This window comes from Canis lupus, chromosome 1 (assembly GCF_003254725.2).
Source record: "Canis lupus dingo isolate Sandy chromosome 1, ASM325472v2, whole genome shotgun sequence".
Classification (NCBI taxonomy): domain Eukaryota; kingdom Metazoa; phylum Chordata; class Mammalia; order Carnivora; family Canidae; genus Canis; species Canis lupus.
The window spans coordinates 96,859,901-96,868,317 of NC_064243.1; the positions used below are offsets into that span (position 1 = coordinate 96,859,901).

At 57.5% G+C, this 8,417-nt stretch overlaps 1 long non-coding RNA gene across 1 annotated transcript; it reads right to left on the bottom strand.

The window, feature by feature from the left end:
* Positions 1–4,618: 4,618 nt before the first annotated feature.
* Positions 4,619–8,215, bottom strand: LOC118353441 (uncharacterized). The gene is made up of 2 exons (XR_004812377.2): positions 7,729–8,215; positions 4,619–6,293 (listed from the first exon to the last, which is right to left on the bottom strand). It is a non-coding gene; the product is annotated as an uncharacterized LOC118353441 (long non-coding RNA).
* Between the last annotated feature and the right edge of the window lie 202 nt (positions 8,216–8,417).

The following is an 8,417-nucleotide window of genomic DNA, read 5'->3' on the forward strand; positions in this document are numbered from 1 at the left end:
ACTGGATTTTCTGGAGGCCTCTCTCTGAGCATAGCTGCACCCCAGTTGGCGCTGAGGAATGAGGATTCAGCAGACCAGGCCTCTGCCCTCAGCCCCAGGCCACCGCCTGTCGCCGGAGGGCCTGTCCACAGGGCATTGCCCGCTCCAACGTCTGCAGCCACAGGCGTGCTCGCTCTCCGCACTGTCGGTTACCATGACCGATGTCAAGACACTAAGGGTTCGGTTTTATTTCCATTAACTGACATTCAAGTGGCCTCGGGTGGCCAGTGGCCTCTGGGTTGGACAGTGAACCACTGCACTGTCGGCCCTCAAACCTGGCATCACAGAAACGGAGGACACAGATGTTTGGGGTCCTGTTTCCCTGAGGGTCCAATGTCATTCCTAGGGGTACAGCAGAGCTCTCCAAAATGCAGAGGATTTTAGCAAGAGCCACCCGGGGTCCGAAGCTCCCAACAGTGGGCCGTAGCCCCCTGCCCCGCCCCCCACTCCTGGCCCTTCCCGCAGGCTGTGGCCAGGGTTTCGAGGCTGTCCTAGCTCCAAAGCTACAAACAAAAACCAGCTGTCAGTGCCGGCACATGGGCGCCCCAAGGTGACTCACGCAGCCGCAGGCCCGTGTGGGCTCCTCCCCGCCCGCTGTATCTCACCTGGCGGGTAATTGAAAGACGCCGGCAGAAACCCGACCCGGGCCAGAGCATATGGCGAGCCGCACACCTGCCCTGCGCGGCACCTGCTGGGCCTCCCAGGGGTGTGGGGCGGCGGGCTCCGCTGCCCTGGGGCCACGGGCAAGCGTCCGACTCATTTGCATGCTCGATGCCGTGGCCACATGCCTGGACTTCAGGCAGATCTGACACGGCATGTCACCGCTTTTAAGATCAGCAAATCTGGAGAAAGCTGTGCCTCAGAGAACAAAGCCACAGCCAGCAGGGACGTGTGCTCGGGCCTTCACGGGGGCAGCCACGGGAGCCACCGCCCACCGCCTGCATGCCTGGGGTGGGGACCTGCAGAGGTCAGAGCTGGGCTGCCCCGGGTGCTGAGGCCAGGCTCCTGCAGCCCCCCCACCCCAGGAAATCCGGGTGCCACCAATGTCTGCCCTCGTCAGGACAGGCCCCATGGTTTCTGTTCTGTGACATCTCCTTTTTAGATAAACAACCCTCTCTTCCAGATCCGTCCCTAAGCAAAGCTAAGAGGACAGCAAGCACTGGCTGGTCACGTTATCACAGGTCACTCCTTCCTGATGGCGGTGACAGCTGAGTTTCCCAACTCCCCCTGAGCATGTGAGCTCTCTTGCTGCCACAGGAGGCCTCGTGGGGCCCTTTATGCCCGTCTGCACCCTCGGCTGCACAGGGGGACGGTGGGAGGCGGCCAAAGGGACAGGGTCACCTTGACAGCTTCTCTCCTGCAGCACCCGGCCTAGCGCCCAAAGGGGCAGAATGTTGGCCTCAGAGCCCCGTCGCTTCTCCTCTCGGGGTACCGAGGCATCGACAGTGATCCAAGGGCCCCTCCGCAGGCTCCAACCCACCTCGGGCACCCAGGCCATCTGTCACCGCCAAGGGATGGCCATGTGCTTAATTGGGGTAGGGCTTAAAAAGACACAGATGATGAGCCTTGTCGCGGAGGAGGGGAGGGCTCCCCATACAATGTTGTGACACTGGAGGCCGGGCTGATGGCCGCCCTGAAGGCCAGAGGGTGATGCATGTCCCCGAGCTCCTCTGGGCCACATTCCTGCCAGCACACGCCCAGCCTTGAGGTCTGCGGGACTGCGGCCCTCCTCCAGAGCCGCCAGCGGGGGAGGAAAGGTAACAGGCAGGCGCCTTGTGAGGCCATTAGCCGACACAATGGGAAACTGAAAGGATAATCCAGTGACTAGAAGAAGGAAAGCTGGCTTGTGCCAGCAGCGGAGGGGTGAGCTCATTATTCCAGACAGCAGATGGAGGGTGGCCGGGTTGCTGGGTAGAGTCCCGGCTGCCGGCAGGGGAGGCGGGAGCTGACCGCAGGCCCCGAGGACCCCTCCCTGCACAGCGGCTGCCTTTCCTCCTGAAGAACCACCACTGAGGGAACCATGCCCCCAGCACCCCCTCACTTGCCCCCAGGAGCCTCTATGGATCGTGGGCATCTTCAGGCACCTGAGACCCCCTGACCCAGGGACAAGGATGCCTGAGGGGGTGTGCATCCCTCCCTTCTGTCCTCAGTTCCGTGTCCACCTCCACACAAATAGCTCTCAACTCAACAGAGACACGTGGACAGGAGGCAGAGCCTGCTGAGAACCCTCGGAAGATGTTGGCAAAGGGGTGTACAACATGCAATGGGGCTGTGCACACAGAGGCTCACAAACAAGGACACAGACACTGAAGTCTGAGCACACCGGGGATGAACACACAAGCATGTGCACACTAGAGAGGATCATCATCGCCATCATGTCTCCCACCATCAACATCACTGTCACCACCATCACCACCACCATCACCGTCACCATCATCACCACCGCTGTCATCGTCATCACCACCATCACTATTGCTATCACCACTATCTTCATCATCATAGCCATCACCATCACCATCACCACCATCACCATCACCACCATCATCACTATCACCAGCACCATCATCACCACTACCACCATCACCACCATCACCACCATCACCATCACCACCATCACCACCATCAGCACTATCACCACCACCATCACCACCACCACCATTGTTATCACCATCACCACCATTACCACTATCACAATCACCAACCACTATCATCACCACCACCACCATTGCTATCACCACCATCACCACTACCACCACCATCATCATCATCATCATTGTTATATCTAATATTTAAACTGACCTCATGCCAGATGGCAATTTAAGTGCTATATCTACTAGACTAGCTCCCTTTATTCTCCCTGCAGCCTTCTAAGCCATGCACTATTATTATCTCGTTTTATAGGTACAGGACCTAGAACATGTTGACTTGCTCAAGGTCGCACAAGCAGGGACAGGGTAGCTAGGATCTGAACCACTCTCAGATCTGCAGCTTTCAGAGATAAACAGATAAGCATCGTTTGCCAGGGCAAAACCTGGCAACAGTTCCTACAGTGAAGTACTCTGCAATGGTGAAAACAATTGGTGGATAAGTCTATGCCTCACGGGGCATACATCTCATGAGCAGGAAAATTCAAGTCACACGCTTTACAGTATGACTCTATTTGTGAAAGTTCAAAAACTGGCAAAATTTAGCAATCTCTTGCTTAGCAACATATCTGTATACAGTAACATTTCAAACAAGAGAAGTTAACTATTAATGCAGCTTTCAGGCCAGTGGTCATGGAAGCCGCAGTAAGAGAAGGGAGGATGCTGTGCTGGGAGTGCTTGGAGGTATGGTCATGCTCTAGTGGTAACCCCCATGGGAGCTTCGTGGGGGTCTCTATTATGTTCTTTCTTTAAAAAAAAAAATTATTTATTTATTCATGAGAGACACACAGAGAGAGGCAGAGACACAGGCAGAGGGAGAAGGAGGCTCCTTGCAGGGAGCCCGATATAGGACTCGATCCTGGGACTCCAGGATCATGCCCTGAGCCGAAGGCAGATGCTCAACTGCTGAGCCTCCCAGGCATCCTTGTTACTGTTCTTTCTAATAGGCACATAAGTTAGATCCACTCATCAGTGTGCATAGCGTATTTCAGAATTATTTTAAAGCTTCTTTTTGATTCTCAACAGAGAAGAAAAGACAAGGTGACAGAGTTCCAGATGTCTGCTCAGGGCCAGTGGCTCTTTCCCATTGCACCATCCTCAAAATTTCTCCTGTGCTCTCAACTGCAGGCCACAGAGTTGACCTTCCTCCCCAGGGCACCCCATCGCCACTAAATGGGAAAAACCATCCACAGATTTCTGCTTTCTGTGCATCTCAGTTTGTGCAAACATACCACAGCTCATTATTTTTGCTTAAAGTGACTTAAAGCCAACTCTAGGCCCGGTCGGTCTGCGAGGGTAGAATACCCAGTCTCAGATTCTCTGGGCCTCATGTTCAGCTAAATGCACCAGGCACAGGGTCACCTCTGACCACTGCCCTTTGTCGTCTCGGGGCCACTCAGCCTCTCCCAAGCCTGCTTCCAGATTATCAGTGGGGTGATCCCCCATGGCCACTGGCCACAGGGCTCCTTACTCTGCTTCCCTGAGAGCAGCTACACATCCCTCTCCCCGCCTCACGTCCCACCTGTCTGCCTGGGGTTTGAAGGGGGGGCAGGCCCCTGTCAGTAGCTACAGACATCTCAGGCTCTACTGGCCAAGGGGAGAGCGCGGGTGGGAGGGGAGGGGGCTGGCAGCCCAAGAGCTGACAGCTCGGCGCTGGCCTCCCTGCCCCCACCTGACCTCCCCCCAGGGCAGGGGGCCATCTGCTGCCAGAAGCATGGGCGGCAGCTGGCCCCCATTAGCAGGGCCCTGGGGAGGGGCTCATCTATGGCTGACTTTTGACCTTCCCGCTACCCTCAGGCCTCCAGCGAGCGTGCGTGTGCACGTACAGCCTGTGTGCCTGTGAGGCCTGGTTGCATCTACCAGCTTGGTTTATGTTTATAGGGCTATAGCTCTTTATCGTTCACTCGAAATCCAAAAAGTCTTTCTGTAATTCATTTGCAGGCAAAGTCCAACCGGAACAGATGGACATGAGGCTTTATTTACGTCATTTAGTTTCAAGACAAAATAGTAACACATCAGCTCACGGGGTGGTGGCTGTTCACGGCACATGCACGTCCAGAAAGCCTCGGTTCTGAATCCCAGCTTGAGTGCAGAGAGAAGGGCCCCACACCTGAGAAGGCAGGGGTCTCAACAGGGCCTGGCTGCACTGCCACCCTCTCTGGACAGGCTGGTCACTGGGCAGGTGCAGGGACTGCTGGGCCCCGGGGATAGCTCATGTCACATTTGCTCCAATCTGTCTTTCAAAGAGGAGCCAGATTCATGCCCATGGGCTTGTCCAGGATGGAAGCCTCCCAATGCCTCTTGGGGACGCAGCCGGGTCCCGTGAATCCTGCTGACTCCCCACATGCTGTCAGTGGCCCAGATGGCCGAAAGGATGCACAAGCATGCACTGGTTTGCACCCACACATGCATGCACACGTGCACACATTTACACACACACACACCCCTCCATATCAGGTCTCTCCGGGGAAAACTGCCAGCGTCTGGAGTGACCAGAAGTAGCATGCACTCACACTGCTCAACTGGGAATCATCTGGAATGTGAACACAGTGTGAATGTGTGAACGAGTCTGGCTGCTTCTCTCTTGCCTCCCTGAATCTGCCAGAAAGTCCACAAGCAGAGGCAGGATGTCTGGCGACGACGTCTCCTGGGAGCCCCCTGTGCTGACTTCCAGGATCTTATTCCAAATAGTGTTGGAACCCGCCCCTGGAGCTGCTTGCAAGGCCGGTTGGGAATCAACAGAGAAACCGGGCTGGGCCGCGCCTGCTTGGAGGAGACAGGAGCCGCCGGAGGTGAAGTGGTTTTTCCAGACCGGGCGGCTCCAGGTCACTCGGGAAAGCCCTCCTCTCTGCAGAGGGACCCCAGGCCGGACAGGAAGTGGCTCTGGTGCCTTTCTATTTTCTTCCGAAACATAAAGAGAGCCCAGGGACCAGCAGCCCACCGCTCCCACCTCCCGTCGTCCGTCTAATCGCCCCGCAGGGACACACAGTCCGAGCACCTGCAGGGAGTCCCGGAGGTGAGCAGTCTCTCCCAGGGAGCCGATGCGTCAGCCCTGGTGTGGGGCTGGCCCCTCCCCCCAGATTCGGCTCCTAATCTTCCTTGTGCACCTGATGTAGCGGGGAGGGACAGGCCAGAGCCACCCACCCCCCAGGTCGGGTCAGGGCCCCCTGCAGGGCAGGGCCAGGAGGGCAGAGCAGCCCAGGTGCAGGTGCAGGCTCCCCGGGGCTCAGGGCGCGTGCGCACCTGCCCATCAGCCTCCGTCCTCGCAGCCCCTCTTCGCTGTCCTGCGCTATCCCGCAGGAGCCTCCTTGTCCCTCCGACAACGTGCAGACGGAGTATCAAGTGCCCAAATGGCAGCATAAAAGGAAGTGAAGGAAAAGTAACGTCTCCTGGAGCAGTAAGCGTTCAGGTGGCCGCCACGGAGATCACGTGGTCGGTGGTCCTCCGACATCCTCCTCACTCAGGATCCCTGAGGACACGGCGGGTGCGGCTTCAGGACCCCAGCCCCGCGGGCAACATCTCCTGAGACTGTGGACCAGCGCCGGGCCGAACCAAGCCTGCATGTCCCCGGAGGGTCCCAGCAGTGCTTCTGGGAAGCTCGCCGTGAATCTCCGCCGTGTGAGAAAGGCATGGTTTAGGACACACGCAAGTTGAGTATGACATACAGACCATCAACATCATGTTTCACACAGTCCAGCAGCTGGCAGGATGTTTTGGGCCATGGCGTCATTCTGTTTGCCTGGGACTTGCTCCCCCTTGGGCCTAACCCTGCCCACAAAATACCAAGCATCTCGATGATCTTGTTTCCCCGAAGAAATGCCCCACAGAGTGGGGGGCATTTGCCCCTAGGAGACCCACTGTGCACCCTTGCCTTGGCCAGTGCCAATGCCAGAAGCAACATAGCCCACGTGGGGCCTGGCCCGACCCTGCCTTCCGTGAGTCCCATCATATGTTCTGAGGCAGTGAAGCCTGTCCATGAAAGGTCAGCTGGGTGCATGGGGTCCAATGGGGCAGCCTGTGAGCCCCTGCCTACAGCATCCTGGAAGCCCCGTGGCAAGCCCAGATGCACCAGGATCCCTCACACATAGGCCAAGAGTCTGTAAATCACCTGTCAGTCCCGGGCTACATTTGTTGATTCTAGAGGTTTACCCATTGAATGCCAGGGCTCTGAATCAGGCAGCCTGAGCTTCACATCTGTTCCCGGGTCATCGCTTTGTACCTCATGCCAGAGCCAGGTGTGGGGCGGGGCCCCATGGAGCAGCAATGGGAGCTGGCCACAGATGACAGGCCACGTCTGTGATGGCCTAGGCACAGAGCATGGACAGCTCTCCCAGCCGCAGGGAGACACACATGCCCTGTGTGGGAGCTGGAGATGATGCCCAGCTCTCTGGTCTGCTGTTTGGATGGAGTTTGAGGCCCAGGGGGCAGACCTCTGACAAATGGGAGGTGACATCACCTCCCGCCACAGGCAATGAAGCGGTCTGAGCAGAGCAAGGGGACAGAGCCCACACCCCACAAGCAGGAGTCAGCCAAGTCAGGACAGACAGAAATGTCTCCTGCTCTTCATGCTCCCTGGGTCTCCCCAGCCCTTGTTCATCAGCAGTCCTTGGGTGGGGAGAAGAGAAATCCTGAGGCAGAGCCAGACACAAGGGCTGGGCCTTCTGGTTGACCTTCCTCTAGCGGCGCTCTGTGGACTTCATCCATCGGGCCTAAGCAAGGGTGTCAGACCCCAAAGATACAGGAAGGACCCCTTGAGGTCCCAAATATGGCAATGTAGACCAGATAAGGTCTGTGCGCCCCATTGAGAATAACCAATCCACATTTGCTGGTGGCCTCTGCCATGCAGCACAGCCCATCATGGACAAACCCGAGGCTAAGGCTGGTCCCACGTCCAGCAGATGAAGATGGACACTGTGCAGGATGAAGGTGGAGCCGTAGGGCCTATGTCCTCACAGCTATGAAAAAAAACTAACCTCGGTGTCTTTGTCAGCTAGGGTTCAAAACCAGATTTACAGGCATCTCTTAACTTAGTCAAATCACTTACCAGTTAGGTCAGTCCGTGGACGGAAACCGCAGGTTCTGGGAACAACGTGGTTCTCCCACCAAATGTAAGAAGGCGCCCACCTTTGCTCTGCTCATGACTTTAATATTTGCAGCAGGAGTCAGGCCGAGCAGAGACCATAGAGGCACATGTAAACCAAGACAAATCGGAATGGGTCATAAAATCCCCCCCGTGCATGTTTTCTGGTCCCCTGGCCGAAGCGCTTGGCCTAGTGGCTCACTGGCTGGGACCCTGCTCCAACCCTGCGGACGGCGGTCCCCACCCTGAGGGAGCAAACTCCCCTCTCTGCCCCTGGAGACCCGACTTCCAGCCTGTGCGGGCAGCCCAGGAAGGGGAGGCGGCTCGGCTCCGGGAGCCTCCTCAGGCTGGCAGACACCCACGGGCGCCACATCACAGAGGCCGCCCAGCTGGGGCTCACCTGCGGAGCCCTCCCTGCGGCTGCTGACCTCCCCGGAGCGGCCAGACAGGTTCCCCGGGTGGCAGCGAGCGCCAGGCCGGAACAGCCCGTTCCCAGCGCTGCCCTGGAGGGCTGCCTTCTCCATCCCGACTCCGTGTGTGATCAGAACGTGACAAAGGTGTGGGGGGGTGTCGTCCCTTCACGCGTCCCTAAGCGTGACCTGGAGGAAGCCACGGGAGGGAAAAATCCACCTCCGAGAAGGCTGAACCCGCTA